Source organism: Notothenia rossii, assembly GCF_949606895.1.
Source record: "Notothenia rossii genome assembly, chromosome: 9".
NCBI classification, from domain to species: Eukaryota; Metazoa; Chordata; class Actinopteri; order Perciformes; family Nototheniidae; genus Notothenia; species Notothenia rossii.
The window spans coordinates 74,491,930-74,517,678 of NC_136907.1; the positions used below are offsets into that span (position 1 = coordinate 74,491,930).

The 25,749-nt window shown below is 42.4% G+C and overlaps 1 protein-coding gene across 2 annotated transcripts in view; it reads right to left on the reverse strand.

Moving 5' to 3' along the window:
• LOC307020883 (contactin-associated protein-like 4) overlaps positions 1-25,749 on the reverse strand; it is a 181,190-nt gene that overhangs the window by 95,567 nt on the left and 59,874 nt on the right. The window lies entirely within an intron of this gene.

Sequence of the window (25,749 nt, forward strand, 5' to 3'; positions counted from 1 at the left end):
AACTTCTACAGATATATTGACATAATAAATGCACTGGAAGGGAGAAGCATATCCCTTGAACACAACAAACGGCCATCGCAAATGACACAAGTAAAAAAAAAAGAATTGAGTTTGTAAATAAAATACACTTAATTATTAATCGCTAAGTTTCCATTTCCTACATTGTGTCTTGCACAGTTTGAACGGTTAAGGTATGCGCTTAATATATTTTCTCATGACCTTTGACCATGGATTATTTGTGTGCTCTATTTCCTGTTCATCCTCACCAGGATGGCCGAGTGGTTAAGGCGTTGGACTTAAGATCCAATGGCAATAGCCCTCGTGGGTTCAAACCCCGCTCCTGGTAATCCTTCACTTCTCCTTCATCAACACTAATCGTCCACATGGTTGTGTCGTGTTGAAGCTTGATGGTGGGCGTGTCTGGCCCTCGACCAACAACCAATCACATTAATATCCCGCCTGGGACAAACAAGCATACGGTTTGATTGGCTAGTGCTCGTACTGGCATATTGTTTGATTGGCTGACGCTTGAAAAGTTGAACTTTTCTCAACTTTCGAAGCAAGCAACGGAGGCAAAGCGATGCGACGGAACCACAATGCAGTTCGGCAAAGCTTGACGTCACCCCACTCAAAGTGAATGGGAGGCGTCTCCGTTGAAGCACGCAACGGAACCGTGTGAACGTACCGTAAGGAAGGTCACTTGAACACAACAAATGGAGATAGAAATTATAAGCAAATAACGTTAAAAGAAGTTGAGTTTGTATATAAATAAATAATTACCTGCTCTGTTTCCATTTCCTGTATTGCTCAATAAGAGTGGTTAAGGTATCCATTCGCTTAATATATTTTCTCATGACCTTTGACAATGGATAAAGTCGATGCTCTATTTCCTGTTCATCCTCACCAGGATGTCCGAGTGGTTAAGGCGTTGGACTTAAAATCCAATGGCAATAGCCCTCGTGGGTTCAAACCCCACTCCTGGTAAATCTTAACTTCTGCAGATACAGCGACATATTGACATAATAAATGTACTGGAAGGGGGAAGCAGATCCCTTGAACACAACAAACGGCCATCGCAAATGACACAAGTCAAAAAAAAAGAATTGAGTTTGTAAATAAAATACACTTAATTATTAATCGCTAAGTTTCCATTTCCTACATTGTGTCTTGCACAGTTTGAACGGTTGAAGCGCTTAATATATTTTCTCATGACCTTTGACCATGGATTATTTGTATGCTCCATTTCCTGTTCATCCTCACCAGGATGGCCGAGTGGTTAAGGCGTTGGACTTAAGATCCAATGGGCAATAGCCCTCGTGGGTTCAAACCCCACTCCTGGTAAACCTTAACTTCTCCTTCATCAACACTAATCGTCCACATGGTTGTGTCGTGTTGAAGCTTGATGGTGGGCGTGTCTGGCACTCAACCAACAACCAATCACATTAATATCCCGCACGGGACAAACAATCATACGGTTTGATTGGCTAGTGCTCATACTGGCATATTGTTTGATTGGCTTGAAAAGTTGAACTTTTCTCAACTTTCGAAGCGAGCAACGGAGGCAAAGCGATGCGACGGAACCACAATGCAGTTCGGCAAAGCTTGACATCACCCCACTCAAAGTGAATGGGAGGCGTCTCCGTTGAAGCACGCAACGGAACCGTGTGAACGTACCGTAAGGGAGAGGAAGGTCACTTGAACACAACAAATGGCGATAGAAATTATAAGCAAATAACGTTAAAAGAAGTTGAGTTTGTATATAAATAAATAATTACCTGCTCTTTTTCCATTTCCTGTATTGCTCAATAAGAGTGGTTAAGGTATCCATTCGCTTAATATATTTTCTCATGACCTTTGACAATGGATGAAGTCGATGCTCTATTTCCTGTTCATCCTCACCAGGATGTCCGAGTGGTTAAGGCGTTGGACTTAAAATCCAATGGCAATAGCCCTCGTGGGTTCAAACCCCACTCCTGGTAAATCTTAACTTCTACAGATACAGCGACATATTGACATAATAAATGCACTGGAAGTGGGAAGCAGATCCCTTGAACACAACAAACGTCCATCGCAAATGACACAAGTAAAAAAAAAGAATTGTGTTTGTAAATAAAATACACTTAATTATTAATCGCTAAGTGTCCATTTCCTACATTGTGTCTTGCACAGTTTGAACGGTTAAGGTATGCGCTTAATATATTTTCTCATGACCTTTGACCATGGATTATTTGTGTGCTCTATTTCCTGTTCATCCTCACCAGGATGGCCGAGTGGTTAAGGCGTTGGACTTAAGATCCAATGGGCAATAGCCCTCGTGGGTTCAAAACCCGCTCCTGGTAATCCTTCACTTCTCCTTCATCAACACTAATCGTCCACATGGTTGTGTCGTGTTGAAGCTTGATGGTGGGCGTGTCTGGCCCTCGACCAACAACCAATCACATTAATATCCCGCCCGGGACAAACAATCATACGGTTTGATTGGCTAGTGCTCATACTGGCATATTGTTTGATTGGCTTGAAAAGTTGAACTTTTCTCAACTTTCGAAGCGAGCAACGGAGGCAAAGCGATGCGACGGAACCACAATGCAGTTCGGCAAAGCTTGACATCACCCCACTCAAAGTGAATGGGAGGCGTCTCCGTTGAAGCACGCAACGGAACCGTGTGAACGTACCGTAAGGAAGGTCACTTGAACACAACAAATGGAGATAGAAATTATAAGCAAATAACGTTAAAAGAAGTTGAGTTTGTATATAAATAAATAATTACCTGCTCTGTTTCCATTTCCTGTATTGCTCAATAAGAGTGGTTAAGGTATCCATTCGCTTAATATATTTTCTCATGACCTTTGACAATGGATAAAGTTGATGCTCTATTTCCTGTTCATCCTCACCAGGATGTCCGAGTGGTTAAGGCGTTGGACTTAAAATCCAATGGCAATAGCCCTCGTGGGTTCAAACCCCACTCCTGGTAAATCTTAACTTCTGCAGATACAGCGACATATTGACATAATAAATGCACTGGAAGGGGGAAGCAGATCCCTTGAACACAACAAACGGCCATCGCAAATGACACAAGTCAAAAAAAAAGAATTGAGTTTGTAAATAAAATACACTTAATTATTAATCGCTAAGTTTCCATTTCCTACATTGTGTCTTGCACAGTTTGAACGGTTGAAGCGCTTAATATATTTTCTCATGACCTTTGACCATGGATTATTTGTATGCTCCATTTCCTGTTCATCCTCACCAGGATGGCCGAGTGGTTAAGGCGTTGGACTTAAGATCCAATGGGCAATAGCCCTCGTGGGTTCAAACCCCACTCCTGGTAAACCTTAACTTCTCCTTCATCAACACTAATCGTCCACATGGTTCTGTCGTGTTGAAGCTTGCCGGTGGGGGTGACAGGCACTCAACCAACAACCAATCACATTAATATCCCGCCCGGGACAAACAATCATACGGTTTGATTGGCTAGTGCTCATACTGGCATATTGTTTGATTGGCTTGAAAAGTTGAACTTTTCTCAACTTTCGAAGCGAGCAACGGAGGCAAAGCGATGCGACGGAACCACAATGCAGTTCGGCAAAGCTTGACATCACCCCACTCAAAGTGAATGGGAGGCGTCTCCGTTGAAGCACGCAACGGAACCGTGTGAACGTACCGTAAGGGAGAGGAAGGTCACTTGAACACAACAAATGGCGATAGAAATTATAAGCAAATAACGTTAAAAGAAGTTGAGTTTGTATATAAATAAATAATTACCTGCTCTTTTTCCATTTCCTGTATTGCTCAATAAGAGTGGTTAAGGTATCCATTCGCTTAATATATTTTCTCATGACCTTTGACAATGGATGAAGTCGATGCTCTATTTCCTGTTCATCCTCACCAGGATGTCCGAGTGGTTAAGGCGTTGGACTTAAAATCCAATGGCAATAGCCCTCGTGGGTTCAAACCCCACTCCTTGTAAATCTTAACTTCTACAGATACAGCGACATATTGACATAATAAATGCACTGGAAGGGGGAAGCAGATCCCTTGAACACAACAAACGGCCATCGCAAATGACACAAGTAAAAAAAAAAGAATTGAGTTAATAAATAAAATACACTTAATTATTAATCGCTAAGTTTCCATTTCCTACATTGTGTCTTGCACAGTTTGAACGGTTAAGGTATGCGCTTAATATATTTTCTCATGACATTTTACCATGGATTATTTGTATGCTCTATTTCCTGTTCATCCTCACCAGGATGGCCGAGTGGTTAAGGCGTTGGACTTAAGATCCAATGGGCAATAGCCCTCGTGGGTTCAAACCCCACTCCTGGTAAACCTTAACTTCTGCTTCATCAACAATAATCGTCTACATGGTTGTGTCGTGTTGAAGCTTCCCAGTGGGCGTGTCTGGCACTCGACCAACAACCAATCACATTAATATCCCGTCTGGGACAAACAAGCATACGGTTTGATTGGCTAGTGCTCGTACTGGCATATTGTTTGATTGGCTGACGCTTGAAAAGTTGAACTTTTCTCAACTTTCGAAGCAAGCAACGGAGGCAAAGCGATGCGACGGAACCACAATGCAGTTCGGCAAAGCTTGACGTCACCCCACTCAAAGTGAATGGGAGGCATCTCCGTTGAAGCACGCAACGGAACCATGTGAACGTACCGTAAGGAAGGTCACTTGAACACAGCAAATGTAGATAGAAATTATAAGCAAATAACGTTAAAAGAAGTTGAGTTTGTATATAAATAAATAATTACCTGCTCTGTTTCCATTTCCTGTATTGCTCAATAAGAGTGGTTAAGGTATCCATTCGCTTAATATATTTTCTCATGACCTTTGACAATGGATAAAGTTGATGCTCTATTTCCTGTTCATCCTCACCAGGATGTCCGAGTGGTTAAGGCGTTGGACTTAAAATCCAATGGCAATAGCCCTCGTGGGTTCAAACCCCACTCCTGGTAAATTTTAACTTCTGCAGATACAGCGACATATTGACATAATAAATGCACTGGAAGGGGGAAGCAGATCCCTTGAACACAACAAACGGCCATCGCAAATGACACAAGTCAAAAAAAAAGAATTGAGTTTGTAAATAAAATACACTTAATTATTAATCGCTAAGTTTCCATTTCCTACATTGTGTCTTGCACAGTTTGAACGGTTGAAGCGCTTAATATATTTTCTCATGACCTTTGACCATGGATTATTTGTATGCTCCATTTCCTGTTCATCCTCACCAGGATGGCCGAGTGGTTAAGGCGTTGGACTTAAGATCCAATGGGCAATAGCCCTCGTGGGTTCAAACCCCACTCCTGGTAAACCTTAACTTCTCCTTCATCAACACTAATCGTCCACATGGTTGTGTCGTGTTGAAGCTTGCCGGTGGGGGTGACTGGCACTCAACCAACAACCAATCACATTAATATCCCGCCCGGGACAAACAAGCATACGGTTTGATTGGCTAGTGCTCGTACTGGCATATTGTTTGATTGGCTGACGCTTGAAAAGTTGAACTTTTCTCAACTTTCGAAGCGAGCAACGGAGGCAAAGCGATGCGACGGAACCACAATGCAGTTCGGCAAAGCTTGACGTCACCCCACTCAAAGTGAATGGGAGACGTCTCCGTTGAAGCACGCAACGGAACCGTGTGAACGTACCGTAAGGGAGAGGAAGGTCACTTGAACACAACAAATGGCGATAGAAATTATAAGCAAATAACATTAAAAGAAGTTGAGTTTGTATATAAATAAATAATTACCTGCTCTTTTCCCATTTCCTGTATTGCTCAATAAGAGTGGTTAAGGTATCCATTCGCTTAATATATTTTCTCATGACCTTTGACAATGGATGAAGTCGATGCTCTATTTCCTGTTCATCCTCACCAGGATGTCCGAATGGTTAAGGCGTTGGACTTAAAATCCAATGGGAAATAGCCCTCGTGGGTTCAAACCCCACTCCTGGTAAATCTTAACTTCTACAGATACAGCGACATATTGACATAATAAATGCACTGGAAGTGGGAAGCAGATCCCTTGAACACAACAAACGGCCATCGCAAATGACACAAGTAAAAAAAAAGAATTGAGTTTGTAAATAAAATACACTTAATTATTAATCGCTAAGTTTCCATTTCCTACATTGTGTCTTGCACAGTTTGAACGGTTAAGGTATGCGCTTAATATATTTTCTCATGACCTTTGACCATGGATTATTTGTATGCTCTACAGGATGGCCGAGTGGTTAAGGCGTTGGACTTAAGATCCAATGGGCAATAGCCCTCGTGGGTTCAAACCCCACTCCTGGTAAAACTTAACTTCTCCTTCATCAACACTAATCGTCCACATGGTTCTGTCGTGTTGAAGCTTGGCGATGGGCGTGTCTGGCACTCGACCAACAACCAATCACATTAATATCCCGCCCCGGACAAACAAGCATACGGTTTGATTGGCTAGTGCTCGTACTGGCATATTGTTTGATTGGCTTGAAAAGTTGAACTTTTCTCAACTTTCGAAGCGAGCAACAGAGGCAAAGCGATGCGACGGAACCACAATGCAGTTCGGCAAAGCTTGACATCACCCCACTCAAAGTGAATGGGAGGCGTCTCCGTTGAAGCACGCAACGGAACCGTGTGAACGTACCGTAAGGGAGAGGAAGGTCACTTGAACACAACAAATGGCGATAGCAATTATAAGCAAATAACGTATAAAGAAGTTGAGTTTGTATATAAATAAATAATTACCTGCTCCGTTTCCATTTCCTGTATTGCTCAGTTTGAGTGGTTAAGGTATCCATTCGCTTAATATATTTTCTCATGACCTTTGACAATAGATCAACTTGATGCTGTATTTCTAATTCATCCTCACCAGGATGTCCGAGTGGTTAAGGCGTTGGACTTAAAATCCAATGGCAATAGCCCTAGAAGGTTCAAACCCCACTCCTGGTAAATCTTAACTTCTACAGATACAGCGACATATTGACATAATAAATGCACTGGAAGGGGGAAGCAGATCCCTTGAACACAACAAACGTCCATTGCAAATGACACAAGTAAAAAAAAAAAGAATTGAGTTTGTAAATAAAATACACTTAATTATTAATCGCTAAGTTTCCATTTCCTACATTGTGTCTTGCACAGTTTGAACGGTTAAGGTATGCGCTTAATATATTTTCTCATGACCTTTGACCATGGATTATTTGTATGCTCTATTTCCTGTTTATCCTTACCAGGATGGCCGAGTGGTTAAGGCGTTGGACTTAAGATCCAATGGGCAATAGCCCTCGTGGGTTCAAACCCCACTCCTGGTAAACCTTAACTTCTGCTTCATCAACACTAATCGTCCACATGGTTCTGTCGTGTTGAAGCTTGCCGGTGGGCGTGTCTGGCACTCGACCAACAACCAATCACATTAATATCCCGCCCCGGACAAACAAGCATACGGTTTGATTGGCTATTGCTCGTACTGGCATATTGTTTGATTGGCTTGAAAAGTTGAACTTTTCTCAACTTTCGAAGCGAGCAACGGAGGCAAAGCGATGCGACGGAACCACAATGCAGTTCGGCAAAGCTTGACATCACCCCACTCAAAGTGAATGGGAGGCGTCTCCGTTGAAGCACGCAACGGAACCGTGTGAACGTACCGTAAGGGAGAGGAAGGTCACTTGAACACAACAAATGGCGATAGCAATTATAAGCAAATAACATTAAAAGAAGTTGAGTTTGTATATAAATAAATAATTACCTGCTCTGTTTCCATTTCCTGCATTGCTCAGTTTGAGTGGTTAAGGTATCCATTCGCTTAATATATTTTCTCATGACCTTTGACAATAGATCAACTTGATGCTGTATTTCTTATTCATCCTCACCAGGATGTCCGAGTGGTTAAGGCGTTGGACTTAAAATCCAATGGCAATAGCCCTCGTGGGTTCAAACCCCACTCCTGGTAAACCTTAACTTCTCCTTCATCAACACTAATCGTCCACATGGTTGTGTCGTGTTGAAGCTTGCCGGTGGGCGTGTCTGGCACTTGACCAACAACCAATCACATTAATATCCCGTCCCGGACAAACAAGCATACGGTTTGATTGGCTAGTGCTCGTACTGGCATATTGTTTGATTGGCTGACGCTTGAAAAGTTTAACTTTTCTCAACTTTCGGAGCAAGCAACGGAGGCAAAGCGATGCGACGGAACCACAATGCAGTTCGGCAAAGCTTGACATCACCCCACTCAAAGTGAATGGGAGGCGTCTCCGTTGAAGCACGCAACGGAACCGTGTGAACGTACCGTAAGGGAGAGGAAGGTCACTTGAACACAACAAATGGCGATAGAAATTATAAGCAAATAACATTAAAAGAAATTGAGTTTGTATATAAATAAATAATTACCTGCTCTGTTTCCATTTCCTGCATTGCTCAGTTTGAGTGTTTAAGGTATCCATTCGTTTAATATATTTTCTCATGAATTTTGACAATGGATAAAGTCGATGCTCTATTTCCTGTTCATCCTCACCAGGATGTCCGAGTGGTTAAGGCGTTGGACTTAAAATCCAATGGGAAATAGCCCTCGTGGGTTCAAACCCCACTCCTGGTAAATCTTAACTTCTACAGATACAGCGACATATTGACATAATAAATGCACTGGAAGGGGGAAGCAGATCCCTTGAACACAACAAACGTCCATTGCAAATGACACAAGTAAAAAAAAAAAGAATTGAGTTTGTAAATAAAATACACTTAATTATTAATCGCTAAGTTTCCATTTCCTACATTGTGTCTTGCACAGTTTGAACGGTTAAGGTATGCGCTTAATATATTTTCTCATGACCTTTGACCATGGATTATTTGTATGCTCTATTTCCTGTTCATCCTTACCAGGATGGCCGAGTGGTTAAGGCGTTGGACTTAAGATCCAATGGGCAATAGCCCTCTTTGGTTCAAACCCCACTCCTGGTAAACCTTAACTTCTGCTTCATCAACACTAATCGTCAACATGGTTCTGTCGTGTTGAAGCTTTTCGGTGGGCGTGTCTGGCACTCGACCAACAACCAATCACATTAATATCCCGCCCCGGACAAACAAGCATACGGTTTGATTGGCTATTGCTCGTACTGGCATATTGTTTGATTGGCTTGAAAAGTTGAACTTTTCTCAACTTTCGAAGCAAGCAACGGAGGCAAAGCGATGCGACGGAACCACAATGCAGTTCGGCAAAGCTTGACGTCACCCCACTCAAAGTGAATGGGAGACGTCTCCGTTGAAGCACGCAACGGAACCGTGTAAACGTACCGTAAGGGAGGAAGGTCACTTGAACACAACAAATGGCGATAGAAATTATAAGCAAATAACATTAAAAGAAGTTGAGTTTGTATATAAATAAATAATTACCTGCTCTGTTTCCATTTCCTGCATTGCTCAGTTTGAGTGGTTAAGGTATCCATTCGCTTAATATATTTTCTCATGACCTTTGACAATAGATCAACTTGATGCTGTATTTCTTATTCATCCTCACCAGGATGTCCGAGTGGTTAAGGCGTTGGACTTAAAATCCAATGGCAATAGCCCTCGTGGGTTCAAACCCCACTCCTGGTAAACCTTAACTTCTCCTTCATCAACACTAATCGTCCACATGGTTGTGTCGTGTTGAAGCTTGCCGGTGGGCGTGTCTGGCACTTGACCAACAACCAATCACATTAATATCCCGCCCCGGACAAACAAGCATACGGTTTGATTGGCTAGTGCTCGTACTGGCATATTGTTTGATTGGCTGACGCTTGAAAAGTTTAACTTTTCTCAACTTTCGGAGCAAGCAACGGAGGCAAAGCGATGCGACGGAACCACGATGCAGTTCGGCAAAGCTTGACATCACCCCACTCAAAGTGAATGGGAGGCGTCTCCGTTGAAGCACGCAACGGAACCGTGTGAACGTACCGTAAGGGAGAGGAAGGTCACTTGAACACAACAAATGGCGATAGCAATTATAAGCAAATAACGTTAAAAGAAGTTGAGTTTGTATATAAATAAATAATTACCTGCTCCGTTTCCATTTCCTGTATTGCTCAGTTTGAGTGGTTAAGGTATCCATTCGCTTAATATATTTTCTCATGACCTTTGACAATAGATCAACTTGATGCTGTATTTCTTATTCATCCTCACCAGGATGTCCGAGTGGTTAAGGCGTTGGACTTACAATCCAATGGCTATAGCCCTAGTGGGTTCAAACCCCACTCCTGGTAAATCTTAACTTCTACAGATACAGCGACATATTGACATAATAAATGCACTGGAAGTGGGAAGCAGATCCCTTGAACACAACAAACGGCCATCGCAAATGACACAAGTTAAAAAAAAAGAATTGAGTTTGTAAATAAAATACACTTAATTATTAATCGCTAAGTTTCCATTTCCTACATTGTGTCTTGCACTGTTTGAACGGTTAAGGTATGCGCTTAATATATTTTCTCATGACCTTTGACCATGGATTATTTGTGTGCTCTATTTCCTGTTCATCCTCACCAGGATGGCCGAGTGGTTAAGGCGTTGGACTTAAGATCCAATGGGCAATAGCCCTCGTGGGTTCAAACCCCACTCCTGGTAAACCTTAACTTCTCCTTCATCAACACTGATCGTCCACATGGTTCTGTCGTGTTGAAGCTTGCCGGTGGGCGTGTCTGGCACTTGACCAACAACCAATAACGTTAATATCCCGCCCTGGACAAACAAGCATACGGTTTGATTGGCTAGTGCTCGTACTGGCATATTGTTTGATTGGCTGACGCTTGAAAAGTTGAACTTTTCTCAACTTTCGAAGCGAGCAACGGAGGCAAAGCGATGCGACGGAACCACAATGCAGTTCGGCAAAGCTTGACGTCACCCCACTCAAAGTGAATGGGAGACGTCTCCGTTGAAGCACGCAACGGAACCGTGTGAACGTACCGTAAGGGAGAGGAAGGTCACTTGAACACAACAAATGGCGATAGAAATTATAAGCAAATAACATTAAAAGAAGTTGAGTTTGTATATAAATATATAATTACCTGCTCTGTTTCCATTTCCTGCATTGCTCAGTTTGAGTGGTTAAGGTATCCATTCGCTTAATATATTTTCTCATGACCTTTGACAATAGATCAACTTGATGCTGTATTTCTTATTCATCCTCACCAGGATGTCCGAGTGGTTAAGGCGTTGGACTTAAAATCCAATGGCAATAGCACTCGTGGGTTCAAACCCCACTCCTGGTAAATCTTAACTTCTGCAGATAAAGCGACATATTGTCATAATAAATGCACTGGAAGGGGGAAGCAGATCCCTTGAACACAACAAACGGCCATCGCAAATGACACAAGTTAAAAAAAAAGAATTGAGTTTGTAAATAAAATACACTTAATTATTAATCGCTAAGTTTCCATTTCCTACATTGTGTCTTGCACTGTTTGAACGGTTAAGGTATGCGCTTAATATATTTTCTCATGACCTTTGACCATGGATTATTTGTATGCTCTATTTCCTGTTCATCCTCACCAGGATGGCCGAGTGGTTAAGGCGTTGGACTTAAGATCCAATGGGCAATAGCCCTCGTGGGTTCAAACCCCACTCCTGGTAAACCTTAACTTCTCCTTCATCAACACTGATCGTCCACATGGTTCTGTCGTGTTGAAGCTTGCCGGTGGGCGTGTCTGGCACTCGACCAACAACCAATAACGTTAATATCCCGCCCTGGACAAACAAGCATACGGTTTGATTGGCTAGTGCTCGTACTGGCATATTGTTTGATTGGCTGACGCTTGAAAAGTTGAACTTTTCTCAACTTTCGAAGCGAGCAACGGAGGCAAAGCGATGCGACGGAACCACAATGCAGTTCGGCAAAGCTTGACGTCACCCCACTCAAAGTGAATGGGAGACGTCTCCGTTGAAGCACGCAACGGAACCGTGTGAACGTACCGTAAGGGAGAGGAAGGTCACTTGAACACAACAAATGGCGATAGAAATTATAAGCAAATAACATTAAAAGAATTGGGGTTTGTATATAAATAAATAATTACCTGCTCTTTTTCCATTTCCTGTATTGCTCAATAAGAGTGGTTAAGGTATCCATTCGCTTAATATATTTTCTCATGACCTTTGACAATGGATGAAGTCGATGCTCTATTTCCTGTTCATCCTCACCAGGATGTCCGAGTGGTTAAGGCGTTGGACTTAAAATCCAATGGGAAATAGCACTCGTGGGTTCAAACCCCACTCCTGGTAAATCTTAACTTCTACAGATACAGCGACATATTGACATAATAAATGCACTGGAAGGGGGAAGCAGATCCCTTGAACACAACAAACGGCCATCGCAAATGACACAAGTAAAAAAAAAGAATTGAGTTTGTTAATAAAATACACTTAATTATTAATCGCTAAGTTTCCATTTCCTACATTGTGTCTTGAACGGTTAAGGTATGCGCTTAATATATTTTCTCATGACCTTTGACCATGGATTATTTGTGTGCTCTATTTCCTGTTCATCCTCACCAGGATGGCCGAGTGGTTAAGGCGTTGGACTTAAGATCCAATGGGCAATAGCCCTCGTGGGTTCAAGCCCCACTCCTGGTAAACCTTAACTTCTCCTTCATCAACACTAATCGTCCACATGGTTCTGTCGTGTTGAAGCTTGCCGGTGGGCGTGTCTGGCACTCGACCAACAACCAATCACATTAATATCCCGCCCGGGACAAACAAGCATACGGTTTGATTGGCTAGTGCTCGTACTGGCATATTGTTTGATTGGCTGACGCTTGAAAAGTTGAACTTTTCTCAACTTTCGAAGCGAGCAACGGAGGCAAAGCGATGCGACGGAACCACAATGCAGTTCGGCAAAGCTTGACGTCACCCCACTCAAAGTGAATGGGAGACGTCTCCGTTGAAGCACGCAACGGAACCGTGTGAACGTACCGTAAGGGAGAGGAAGGTCACTTGAACACAACAAATGGCGATAGAAATTATAAGCAAATAACATTAAAAGAAGTTGAGTTTGTATATAAATATATAATTACCTGCTCTGTTTCCATTTCCTGCATTGCTCAGTTTGAGTGGTTAAGGTATCCATTCGCTTAATATATTTTCTCATGACCTTTGACAATAGATCAACTTGATGCTGTATTTCTTATTCATCCTCACCAGGATGTCCGAGTGGTTAAGGCGTTGGACTTAAAATCCAATGGCAATAGCACTCGTGGGTTCAAACCCCACTCCTGGTAAATCTTAACTTCTGCAGATACAGCGACATATTGTCATAATAAATGCACTGGAAGGGAGAAGCATATCCCTTGAACACAACAAACGGCCATCGCAAATGACACAAGTAAAAAAAAAAGAATTGAGTTTGTAAATAAAATACACTTAATTATTAATCGCTAAGTTTTCATTTCCTACATTGTGTCTTGCACAGTTTGAACGGTTAAGGTATGCGCTTAATATATTTTCTCATGACCTTTGACCATGGATTATTTGTATGCTCTATTTCCTGTTCATCCTCACCAGGATGGCCGAGTGGTTAAGGCGTTGGACTTAAGATCCAATGGGCAATAGCCCTCGTGGGTTCAAACCCCACTCCTGGTAAACCTTAACTTCTCCTTCATCAACACTGATCGTCCACATGGTTCTGTCGTGTTGAAGCTTGCCGGTGGGCGTGTCTGGCACTCGACCAACAACCAATAACGTTAATATCCCGCCCTGGACAAACAAGCATACGGTTTGATTGGCTAGTGCTCGTACTGGCATATTGTTTGATTGGCTGACGCTTGAAAAGTTGAACTTTTCTCAACTTTCGAAGCGAGCAACGGAGGCAAAGCGATGCGACGGAACCACAATGCAGTTCGGCAAAGCTTGACGTCACCCCACTCAAAGTGAATGGGAGACGTCTCCGTTGAAGCACGCAACGGAACCGTGTGAACGTACCGTAAGGGAGAGGAAGGTCACTTGAACACAACAAATGGCGATAGAAATTATAAGCAAATAACATTAAAAGAAGTTGAGTTTGTATATAAATATATAATTACCTGCTCTGTTTCCATTTCCTGCATTGCTCAGTTTGAGTGGTTAAGGTATCCATTCGCTTAATATATTTTCTCATGACCTTTGACAATAGATCAACTTGATGCTGTATTTCTTATTCATCCTCACCAGGATGTCCGAGTGGTTAAGGCGTTGGACTTAAAATCCAATGGCAATATCACTCGTGGGTTCAAACCCCACTCCTGGTAAATCTTAACTTCTACAGATACAGCGACATATTGACATAATAAATGCACTGGAAGGGGGAAGCAGATCCCTTGAACACAACAAACGGCCATCGCAAATGACACAAGTAAAAAAAAAGAATTGAGTTTGTTAATAAAATACACTTAATTATTAATCGCTAAGTTTCCATTTCCTACATTGTGTCTTGAACGGTTAAGGTATGCGCTTAATATATTTTCTCATGACCTTTGACCATGGATTATTTGTGTGCTCTATTTCCTGTTCATCCTCACCAGGATGGCCGAGTGGTTAAGGCGTTGGACTTAAGATCCAATGGGCAATAGCCCTCGTGGGTTCAAGCCCCACTCCTGGTAAACCTTAACTTCTCCTTCATCAACACTAATCGTCCACATGGTTCTGTCGTGTTGAAGCTTGCCGGTGGGCGTGTCTGGCACTCGACCAACAACCAATCACATTAATATCCCGCCCGGGACAAACAAGCATACGGTTTGATTGGCTAGTGCTCGTACTGGCATATTGTTTGATTGGCTGACGCTTGAAAAGTTGAACTTTTCTCAACTTTCGGAGCAAGCAACGGAGGCAAAGCGATGCGACGGAACCACAATGCAGTTCGGCAAAGCTTGACGTCACCCCACTCAAAGTGAATGGGAGACGTCTCCGTTGAAGCACGCAACGGAACCGTGTGAACGTACCGTAAGGGAGAGGAAGGTCACTTGAACACAACAAATGGCGATAGAAATTATAAGCAAATAACATTAAAAGAAGTTGAGTTTGTATATAAATATATAATTACCTGCTCTGTTTCCATTTCCTGCATTGCTCAGTTTGAGTGGTTAAGGTATCCATTCGCTTAATATATTTTCTCATGACCTTTGACAATAGATCAACTTGATGCTGTATTTCTTATTCATCCTCACCAGGATGTCCGAGTGGTTAAGGCGTTGGACTTAAAATCCAATGGCAATAGCACTCGTGGGTTCAAACCCCACTCCTGGTAAATCTTAACTTCTGCAGATACAGCGACATATTGTCATAATAAATGCACTGGAAGGGAGAAGCATATCCCTTGAACACAACAAACGGCCATCGCAAATGACACAAGTAAAAAAAAAAGAATTGAGTTTGTAAATAAAATACACTTAATTATTAATCGCTAAGTTTTCATTTCCTACATTGTGTCTTGCACAGTTTGAACGGTTAAGGTATGCGCTTAATATATTTTCTCATGACCTTTGACCATGGATTATTTGTATGCTCTATTTCCTGTTCATCCTCACCAGGATGGCCGAGTGGTTAAGGCGTTGGACTTAAGATCCAATGGGCAATAGCCCTCGTGGGTTCAAACCCCACTCCTGGTAAACCTTAACTTCTCCTTCATCAACACTGATCGTCCACATGGTTCTGTCGTGTTGAAGCTTGCCGGTGGGCGTGTCTGGCACTCGACCAACAACCAATAACGTTAATATCCCGCCCTGGACAAACAAGCATACGGTTTGATTGGCTAGTGCTCGTACTGGCATATTGTTTGATTGGCTGACGCTTGAAAAGTTGAACTTTTCTCAACTTTCGAAGCGAGCAACGGAGGCAAAGCGATGCGACGGAACCACAATGCAGTTCGGCAAAGCTTGACATCACCCCACTCAAAGTGAATGGGAGACGTCTCCGTTGAAGCACGCAACGGAACCGTGTGAACGTACCGTAAGGGAGAGGAAGGTCACTTGAACACAACAAATGGCGATAGAAATTATAAGCAAATAACATTAAAAGAAGTTGAGTTTGTATATAAATATATAATTACCTGCTCTGTTTCCATTTCCTGCATTGCTCAGTTTGAGTGGTTAAGGTATCCATTCGCTTAATATATTTTCTCATGACCTTTGACAATAGATCAACTTGATGCTGTATTTCTTATTCATCCTCACCAGGATGTCCGAGTGGTTAAGGCGTTGGACTTAAAATCCAATGGCAATAGCACTCGTGGGTTCAAACCCCACTCCTGGTAAATCTTAACTTCTGCAGATAAAGCGACATATTGTCATAATAAATGCACTGGAAGGGGGAAGCAGATCCCTTGAACACAACAAACGGCCATCGCAAATGACACAAGTAAAAAAAAAGAATTGAGTTTGTAAATAAAATACACTTAATTATTAATCGCTAAGTTTCCATTTCCTACATTGTGTCTTGCACAGTTTGAACGGTTAAGGTATGCGCTTAATATATTTTCTAATGACCTTTGACCATGGATTATTTGTATGCTCTATTTCCTGTTCATCCTCACCAGGATGGCCGAGTGGTTAAGGCGTTGGACTTAAGATCCAATGGGCAATAGCCCTTGTGGGTTCAAACCCCACTCCTGGTAAACCTTAACTTCTGCTTCATCAACACTAATCGTCCACATGGTTCTGTCGTGTTGAAGCTTGCCGGTGGGCGTGTCTGGCACTCGACCAACAACCAATCACATTAATATCCCGCCCCGGACAAACAAGCATATGGTTTGATTGGCTAGTGCTCGTACTGGCATATTGTTTGATTGGCTGACGCTTGAAAAGTTGAACTTTTCTCAACTTTCGAAGCGAGCAACGGAGGCAAAGCGATGCGACGGAACCACAATGCAGTTCGGCAAAGCTTGACATCACCCCACTCAAAGTGAATGGGAGGCGTCTCCGTTGAAGCACGCAACGGAACCGTGTGAACGTACCGTAAGGGAGAGGAAGGTCACTTGAACACAACAAATGGCGATAGCAATTATAAGCAAATAACGTTAAAAGAAGTTGAGTTTGTATATAAATAAATAATTACCTGCTCCGTTTCCATTTCCTGTATTGCTCAGTTTGAGTGGTTAAGGTATCCATTCGCTTAATATATTTTCTCATGACCTTTGACAATAGATCAACTTGATGCTGTATTTCTTATTCATCCTCACCAGGATGTCCGAGTGGTTAAGGCGTTGGACTTACAATCCAATGGCTATAGCCCTAGTGGGTTCAAACCCCACTCCTGGTAAATCTTAACTTCTACAGATACAGCGACATATTGACATAATAAATGCACTGGAAGTGGGAAGCAGATCCCTTGAACACAACAAACGGCCATCGCAAATGACACAAGTTAAAAAAAAGAATTGAGTTTGTAAATAAAATACACTTAATTATTAATCGCTAAGTTTCCATTTCCTACATTGTGTCTTGCACTGTTTGAACGGTTAAGGTATGCGCTTAATATATTTTCTCATGACCTTTGACCATGGATTATTTGTATGCTCTATTTCCTGTTCATCCTCACCAGGATGGCCGAGTGGTTAAGGCGTTGGATTTAAGATCCAATGGGCAATAGCCCTCGTGGGTTCAAACCCCACTCCTGGTAAACCTTAACTTCTCCTTCATCAACACTGATCGTCCACATGGTTCTGTCGTGTTGAAGCTTGCCGGTGGGCGTGTCTGGCACTCGACCAACAACCAATAACGTTAATATCCCGCCCTGGACAAACAAGCATACGGTTTGATTGGCTAGTGCTCGTACTGGCATATTGTTTGATTGGCTGACGCTTGAAAAGTTGAACTTTTCTCAACTTTCGAAGCGAGCAACGGAGGCAAAGCGATGCGACGGAACCACAATGCAGTTCGGCAAAGCTTGACGTCACCCCACTCAAAGTGAATGGGAGACGTCTCCGTTGAAGCACGCAACGGAACCGTGTGAACGTACCGTAAGGGAGAGGAAGGTCACTTGAACACAACAAATGGCGATAGAAATTATAAGCAAATAACATTAAAAGAATTGGGGTTTGTATATAAATAAATAATTACCTGCTCTTTTTCCATTTCCTGTATTGCTCAATAAGAGTGGTTAAGGTATCCATTCGCTTAATATATTTTCTCATGACCTTTGACAATGGATGAAGTCGATGCTCTATTTCCTGTTCATCCTCACCAGGATGTCCGAGTGGTTAAGGCGTTGGACTTAAAATCCAATGGGAAATAGCACTCGTGGGTTCAAACCCCACTCCTGGTAAATCTTAACTTCTACAGATACAGCGACATATTGACATAATAAATGCACTGGGAGGGGGAAGCAGATCCCTTGAACACAACAAACGGCCATCGCAAATGACACAAGTAAAAAAAAAGAATTGAGTTTGTTAATAAAATACACTTAATTATTAATCGCTAAGTTTCCATTTCCTACATTGTGTCTTGAACGGTTAAGGTATGCGCTTAATATATTTTCTCATGACCTTTGACCATGGATTATTTGTGTGCTCTATTTCCTGTTCATCCTCACCAGGATGGCCGAGTGGTTAAGGCGTTGGACTTAAGATCCAATGGGCAATAGCCCTCATGGGTTCAAGCCCCACTCCTGGTAAACCTTAACTTCTCCTTCATCAACACTAATCGTCCACATGGTTCTGTCGTGTTGAAGCTTGCCGGTGGGCGTGTCTGGCACTCGACCAACAACCAATCACATTAATATCCCGCCCGGGACAAACAAGCATACGGTTTGATTGGCTAGTGCTCGTACTGGCATATTGTTTGATTGGCTGACGCTTGAAAAGTTGAACTTTTCTCAACTTTCGAAGCGAGCAACGGAGGCAAAGCGATGCGACGGAACCACAATGCAGTTCGGCAAAGCTTGACGTCACCCCACTCAAAGTGAATGGGAGACGTCTCCGTTGAAGCACGCAACGGAACCGTGTGAACGTACCGTAAGGGAGAGGAAGGTCACTTGAACACAACAAATGGCGATAGAAATTATAAGCAAATAACATTAAAAGAAGTTGAGTTTGTATATAAATATATAATTACCTGCTCTGTTTCCATTTCCTGCATTGCTCAGTTTGAGTGGTTAAGGTATCCATTCGCTTAATATATTTTCTCATGACCTTTGACAATAGATCAACTTGATGCTGTATTTCTTATTCATCCTCACCAGGATGTCCGAGTGGTTAAGGCGTTGGACTTAAAATCCAATGGCAATAGCACTCGTGGGTTCAAACCCCACTCCTGGTAAATCTTAACTTCTGCAGATACAGCGACATATTGTCATAATAAATGCACTGGAAGGGAGAAGCATATCCCTTGAACACAACAAACGGCCATCGCAAATGACACAAGTAAAAAAAAAAGAATTGAGTTTGTAAATAAAATACACTTAATTATTAATCGCTAAGTTTTCATTTCCTACATTGTGTCTTGCACAGTTTGAACGGTTAAGGTATGCGCTTAATATATTTTCTCATGACCTTTGACCATGGATTATTTGTATGCTCTATTTCCTGTTCATCCTCACCAGGATGGCCGAGTGGTTAAGGCGTTGGACTTAAGATCCAATGGGCAATAGCCCTCGTGGGTTCAAACCCCACTCCTGGTAAACCTTAACTTCTCCTTCATCAACACTGATCGTCCACATGGTTCTGTCGTGTTGAAGCTTGCCGGTGGGCGTGTCTGGCACTTGACCAACAACCAATAACGTTAATATCCCGCCCTGGACAAACAAGCATACGGTTTGATTGGCTAGTGCTCGTACTGGCATATTGTTTGATTGGCTGACGCTTGAAAAGTTGAACTTTTCTCAACTTTCGAAGCGAGCAACGGAGGCAAAGCGATGCGACGGAACCACAATGCAGTTCGGCAAAGCTTGACGTCACCCCACTCAAAGTGAATGGGAGACGTCTCCGTTGAAGCACGCAACGGAACCGTGTGAACGTACCGTAAGGGAGAGGAAGGTCACTTGAACACAACAAATGGCGATAGAAATTATAAGCAAATAACATTAAAAGAAGTTGAGTTTGTATATAAATATATAATTACCTGCTCTGTTTCCATTTCCTGCATTGCTCAGTTTGAGTGGTTAAGGTATCCATTCGCTTAATATATTTTCTCATGACCTTTGACAATAGATCAACTTGATGCTGTATTTCTTATTCATCCTCACCAGGATGTCCGAGTGGTTAAGGCGTTGGACTTAAAATCCAATGGCAATATCACTCGTGGGTTCAAACCCCACTCCTGGTAAATCTTAACTTCTGCAGATAAAGCGACATATTGTCATAATAAATGCACTGGAAGGGGGAAGCAGATCCCTTGAACACAACAAACGGCCATCGCAAATGACACAAGTAAAAAAAAAGAATTGAGTTTGTAAATAAAATACACTTAATTATTAATCGCTAAGTTTCCATTTCCTACATTGTGTCTTGCACAGTTTGAACGGTTAAGGTATGCGCTTAATATATTTTCTCATGACCTTTGACCATGGATTATTTGTATGCTCTATTTCCTGTTCATCCTCACCAGGATGGCCGAGTGGTTAAGGCGTTGGACTTAAGATCCAATGGGCAATAGCCCTTGTGGGTTCAAACCCCACTCCTGGTAAACCTTAACTTCTGCTTCATCAACACTAATCGTCCACATGGTTCTGTCGTGTTGAAGCTTGCCGGTGGGCGTGTCTGGCACTCGACCAACAACCAATCACATTAATATCCCGCCCCGGACAAACAAGCATATGGTTTGATTGGCTAGTGCTCGTACTGGCATATTGTTTGATTGGCTGACGCTTGAAAAGTTGAACTTTTCTCAACTTTCGAAGCGAGCAACGGAGGCAAAGCGATGCGACGGAACCACAATGCAGTTCGGCAAAGCTTGACATCACCCCACTCAAAGTGAATGGGAGGCGTCTCCGTTGAAGCACGCAACGGAACCGTGTGAACGTACCGTAAGGGAGAGGAAGGTCACTTGAACACAACAAATGGCGATAGCAATTATAAGCAAATAACGTTAAAAGAAGTTGAGTTTGTATATAAATAAATAATTACCTGCTCCGTTTCCATTTCCTGTATTGCTCAGTTTGAGTGGTTAAGGTATCCATTCGCTTAATATATTTTCTCATGACCTTTGACAATAGATCAACTTGATGCTGTATTTCTTATTCATCCTCACCAGGATGTCCGAGTGGTTAAGGCGTTGGACTTACAATCCAATGGCTATAGCCCTAGTGGGTTCAAACCCCACTCCTGGTAAATCTTAACTTCTACAGATACAGCGACATATTGACATAATAAATGCACTGGAAGTGGGAAGCAGATCCCTTGAACACAACAAACGGCCATCGCAAATGACACAAGTTAAAAAAAAAGAATTGAGTTTGTAAATAAAATACACTTAATTATTAATCGCTAAGTTTCCATTTCCTACATTGTGTCTTGCACTGTTTGAACGGTTAAGGTATGCGCTTAATATATTTTCTCATGACCTTTGACCATGGATTATTTGTATGCTCTATTTCCTGTTCATCCTCACCAGGATGGCCGAGTGGTTAAGGCGTTGGACTTAAGATCCAATGGGCAATAGCCCTCGTGGGTTCAAACCCCACTCCTGGTAAACCTTAACTTCTCCTTCATCAACACTGATCGTCCACATGGTTCTGTCGTGTTGAAGCTTGCCGGTGGGCGTGTCTGGCACTCGACCAACAACCAATAACGTTAATATCCCGCCCTGGACAAACAAGCATACGGTTTGATTGGCTAGTGCTCGTACTGGCATATTGTTTGATTGGCTGACGCTTGAAAAGTTGAACTTTTCTCAACTTTCGAAGCGAGCAACGGAGGCAAAGCGATGCGACGGAACCACAATGCAGTTCGGCAAAGCTTGACGTCACCCCACTCAAAGTGAATGGGAGACGTCTCCGTTGAAGCACGCAACGGAACCGTGTGAACGTACCGTAAGGGAGAGGAAGGTCACTTGAACACAACAAATGGCGATAGAAATTATAAGCAAATAACATTAAAAGAAGTTGAGTTTGTATATAAATATATAATTACCTGCTCTGTTTCCATTTCCTGCATTGCTCAGTTTGAGTGGTTAAGGTATCCATTCGCTTAATATATTTTCTCATGACCTTTGACAATAGATCAACTTGATGCTGTATTTCTTATTCATCCTCACCAGGATGTCCGAGTGGTTAAGGCGTTGGACTTAAAATCCAATGGCAATAGCACTCGTGGGTTCAAACCCCACTCCTGGTAAATCTTAACTTCTGCAGATACAGCGACATATTGTCATAATAAATGCACTGGAAGGGAGAAGCATATCCCTTGAACACAACAAACGGCCATCGCAAATGACACAAGTAAAAAAAAAAGAATTGAGTTTGTAAATAAAATACACTTAATTATTAATCGCTAAGTTTTCATTTCCTACATTGTGTCTTGCACAGTTTGAACGGTTAAGGTATGCGCTTAATATATTTTCTCATGACCTTTGACCATGGATTATTTGTATGCTCTATTTCCTGTTCATCCTCACCAGGATGGCCGAGTGGTTAAGGCGTTGGACTTAAGATCCAATGGGCAATAGCCCTCGTGGGTTCAAACCCCACTCCTGGTAAACCTTAACTTCTCCTTCATCAACACTGATCGTCCACATGGTTCTGTCGTGTTGAAGCTTGCCGGTGGGCGTGTCTGGCACTTGACCAACAACCAATAACGTTAATATCCCGCCCTGGACAAACAAGCATACGGTTTGATTGGCTAGTGCTCGTACTGGCATATTGTTTGATTGGCTGACGCTTGAAAAGTTGAACTTTTCTCAACTTTCGAAGCGAGCAACGGAGGCAAAGCGATGCGACGGAACCACAATGCAGTTCGGCAAAGCTTGACGTCACCCCACTCAAAGTGAATGGGAGACGTCTCCGTTGAAGCACGCAACGGAACCGTGTGAACGTACCGTAAGGGAGAGGAAGGTCACTTGAACACAACAAATGGCGATAGAAATTATAAGCAAATAACATTAAAAGAAGTTGAGTTTGTATATAAATATATAATTACCTGCTCTGTTTCCATTTCCTGCATTGCTCAGTTTGAGTGGTTAAGGTATCCATTCGCTTAATATATTTTCTCATGACCTTTGACAATAGATCAACTTGATGCTGTATTTCTTATTCATCCTCACCAGGATGTCCGAGTGGTTAAGGCGTTGGACTTAAAATCCAATGGCAATATCACTCGTGGGTTCAAACCCCACTCCTGGTAAATCTTAACTTCTGCAGATAAAGCGACATATTGTCATAATAAATGCACTGGAAGGGGGAAGCAGATCCCTTGAACACAACAAACGGCCATCGCAAATGACACAAGTAAAAAAAAAGAATTGAGTTTGTAAATAAAATACACTTAATTATTAATCGCTAAGTTTCCATTTCCTACATTGTGTCTTGCACAGTTTGAACGGTTAAGGTATGCGCTTAATATATTTTCTCATGACCTTTGACCATGGATTATTTGTATGCTCTATTTCCTGTTCATCCTCACCAGGATGGCCGAGTGGTTAAGGCGTTGGACTTAAGATCCAATGGGCAATAGCCCTTGTGGGTTCAAACCCCACTCCTGGTAAACCTTAACTTCTGCTTCATCAACACTAATCGTCCACATGGTTCTGTCGTGTTGAAGCTTGCCGGTGGGCGTGTCTGGCACTCGACCAACAACCAATCACATTAATATCCCGCCCCGGACAAACAAGCATATGGTTTGATTGGCTAGTGCTCGTACTGGCATATTGTTTGATTGGCTGACGCTTGAAAAGTTGAACTTTTCTCAACTTTCGAAGCGAGCAACGGAGGCAAAGCGATGCGACGGAACCACAATGCAGTTCGGCAAAGCTTGACATCACCCCACTCAAAGTGAATGGGAGGCGTCTCCGTTGAAGCACGCAACGGAACCGTGTGAACGTACCGTAAGGGAGAGGAAGGTCACTTGAACACAACAAATGGCGATAGCAATTATAAGCAAATAACGTTAAAAGAAGTTGAGTTTGTATATAAATAAATAATTACCTGCTCCGTTTCCATTTCCTGTATTGCTCAGTTTGAGTGGTTAAGGTATCCATTCGCTTAATATATTTTCTCATGACCTTTGACAATAGATCAACTTGATGCTGTATTTCTTATTCATCCTCACCAGGATGTCCGAGTGGTTAAGGCGTTGGACTTACAATCCAATGGCTATAGCCCTAGTGGGTTCAAACCCCACTCCTGGTAAATCTTAACTTCTACAGATACAGCGACATATTGACATAATAAATGCACTGGAAGTGGGAAGCAGATCCCTTGAACACAACAAACGGCCATCGCAAATGACACAAGTTAAAAAAAAAGAATTGAGTTTGTAAATAAAATACACTTAATTATTAATCGCTAAGTTTCCATTTCCTACATTGTGTCTTGCACTGTTTGAACGGTTAAGGTATGCGCTTAATATATTTTCTCATGACCTTTGACCATGGATTATTTGTATGCTCTATTTCCTGTTCATCCTCACCAGGATGGCCGAGTGGTTAAGGCGTTGGACTTAAGATCCAATGGGCAATAGCCCTCGTGGGTTCAAACCCCACTCCTGGTAAACCTTAACTTCTCCTTCATCAACACTGATCGTCCACATGGTTCTGTCGTGTTGAAGCTTGCCGGTGGGCGTGTCTGGCACTCGACCAACAACCAATAACGTTAATATCCCGCCCTGGACAAACAAGCATACGGTTTGATTGGCTAGTGCTCGTACTGGCATATTGTTTGATTGGCTGACGCTTGAAAAGTTGAACTTTTCTCAACTTTCGAAGCGAGCAACGGAGGCAAAGCGATGCGACGGAACCACAATGCAGTTCGGCAAAGCTTGACGTCACCCCACTCAAAGTGAATGGGAGACGTCTCCGTTGAAGCACGCAACGGAACCGTGTGAACGTACCGTAAGGGAGAGGAAGGTCACTTGAACACAACAAATGGCGATAGAAATTATAAGCAAATAACATTAAAAGAATTGGGGTTTGTATATAAATAAATAATTACCTGCTCTTTTTCCATTTCCTGTATTGCTCAATAAGAGTGGTTAAGGTATCCATTCGCTTAATATATTTTCTCATGACCTTTGACAATGGATGAAGTCGATGCTCTATTTCCTGTTCATCCTCACCAGGATGTCCGAGTGGTTAAGGCGTTGGACTTAAAATCCAATGGGAAATAGCACTCGTGGGTTCAAACCCCACTCCTGGTAAATCTTAACTTCTACAGATACAGCGACATATTGACATAATAAATGCACTGGAAGGGGGAAGCAGATCCCTTGAACACAACAAACGGCCATCGCAAATGACACAAGTAAAAAAAAAGAATTGAGTTTGTTAATAAAATACACTTAATTATTAATCGCTAAGTTTCCATTTCCTACATTGTGTCTTGAACGGTTAAGGTATGCGCTTAATATATTTTCTCATGACCTTTGACCATGGATTATTTGTGTGCTCTATTTCCTGTTCATCCTCACCAGGATGGCCGAGTGGTTAAGGCGTTGGACTTAAGATCCAATGGGCAATAGCCCTCGTGGGTTCAAGCCCCACTCCTGGTAAACCTTAACTTCTCCTTCATCAACACTAATCGTCCACATGGTTCTGTCGTGTTGAAGCTTGCCGGTGGGCGTGTCTGGCACTCGACCAACAACCAATCACATTAATATCCCGCCCGGGAC